We start from the raw sequence: 2,086 nt of genomic DNA, 5'->3' as shown, positions 1-2,086 counted from the left end.
TTTAGAATTATTATCTCCCTCTAGCTTTTATTGTTTTATCTCTCTGAAATGGGAGATCTCAAGAAAATAAGGCCATTTAGACCATTTTAGCCGTTTCATTCTCTAGCATTCCTCTGAGACAAGTCTTTGAATATTTCCCAAATATAGAACATGCTTCCTCAAAATGCAGCATCTGGGGCTCCTAGTTCAGGCCTCCAGAGTAGGGCTGCCAGATTGAATGTGGGACAGTATTAGTAAATCACAAGTACTGGGACATAACTAACTATAGACACAGCATAAGTATATCCCAAGTACTGCATGGGACATATTTACATGAAAAGGGATTTGTCATTTGTCTGAAACAAATTTAACTGCACATTCTGTATTTTTATTTGCTGAATCAGTCAACCCGATACTTAAAGGGCAAGTCAAGCTGCACATGAGTGATAGGGAGCGGCACAGGCTCTGGAAAATGGAGACCCACATCCCACAGCAGGGCACTGAAATCCAATTTTTCAGAAATGCTGTGAACCAACACAGTGTGTCTGCAGCCTGACTGAGCCTAGGGACCACCAGTTCCCAATCTTGGCCTCTTGGAGAGCTCTGAGGATCAGAAAACAGTGCTTACACTGAGTCACAACCCGCTCCTTGTAACTCTAAACCTGCTTTCCTTCCAGTTCTCAATCCCAAGAGAGTCTTCGAGGTATTTCAAGATCCCTCCTGCAGGTCCCCACATTCTCATTTCTAAGCTGAACAATTCCTGTCCCCGCCACTGCTTCTCTCTGTGTGTGGCTGGCACCCCCACTCCTCATTCTGGTGCCTCTCTTCTGTGCTGGTGGAAGATGGATCTTTTCCCCACTGACCAGACTACATCTGGAGGATCGTGTCCAGGTCTTTCCCCTTCCTTTCTCAGGCCCTGTCCTTGACTTACGCCCAGCTCTCCGGAGGCCCTCCCACCAGCCTTGATACAGGCCTGGGCAGCCTTTTCTAAGAACTGGCATTCCGGCTCCCGGGCTAGAGAGTTCCTTTCCTCCCTGGAGAGTGAGAGAGAAATGGATTCAAATCCCCCCACTTCCACATGGGAGCTCTAAGTCCATTAATATGGATAACCTCAACTTCCTTACCTGTAGCGCAGAGAGAACATGCATTAAAAAAAAACACAGAGTGTGTGTGGCCACTGCTTGTGCTCGCAGTAGTTGTGGTCTATAAAGACTTGAGCCCTGGACAGCAGAGAGAACTTTCTGGAGAAAATACAGGGTTAGGAGCCCGGGAACTTCTGGTCACAGCGTTTTTGTCAGCAGATCACTACTTAACCTTTTTTTTATGTGTGTTTCAGTTCAAAGACACCTAATTTGATGTAGATTGTTGATGCCTTAGCACCCAGGCCCGAATGAAGATTAATAAACAGCTTGTCTCCGCGGGGCATGGGGCAGCTTTCTGAGGGAAGGTTGCTCCAGAAGACCAGACGGCATGTCAAGGCTACACCTGCGAAATCACCAACCAAGAGGGAGACAAGGCAGAAAACACAGCGTTGTATAGACGGCAATAAAACCAAACCAAACCAAACCAAACCAAAACACTTGTCGAAGGAGGAGAGCTGAAACCAGAAGGCTTCATTTGGCCTCAGCTGAGAACACAAGCCCAGAGTGACTCAAATTTTTTGCTGCCCGGCTCATGTCCTTGAATGTCCTCCGAAGTACCATGAGGAGTGATTTTGGAAGTAACAGTATATTTTAGTGAGTGGGCAAATTCCTAAATCCAGAACTTGTACTTTACCATTATGGTTGGCCTGTTACTACCGTTTTCTTAGTAGTATTTAAGTACCTCTGTTACCAAATTGTTTGGGGTTTTTTGCTTTGTGTTTTATTGTCTAGCTTTTTTTATTCCTCTTTCTATTTTCCAGTTGTTTTCAGAAAAGCATCTCTGCATTTTTGGCAGATGTTTCGAGCTGGGAGGGCATACATCGGAACCATCCAACCCGTCCCACTGTCTTGAAATAGAGCAATGTTTCTATGGGAGCCTGGCTTCCTCTCCACTCTCTCATTTGCCTCACTCCCCCCAGCTTCCAAGGGCAGCAAGAGTTGTCCCTAGAATTCCCACAAATCGC

This window comes from Neovison vison, chromosome 6 (assembly GCF_020171115.1).
Source record: "Neovison vison isolate M4711 chromosome 6, ASM_NN_V1, whole genome shotgun sequence".
In the NCBI taxonomy this organism is placed as follows: domain Eukaryota; kingdom Metazoa; phylum Chordata; class Mammalia; order Carnivora; family Mustelidae; genus Neogale; species Neogale vison.
This window is presented reverse-complemented; position numbering follows the sequence as displayed.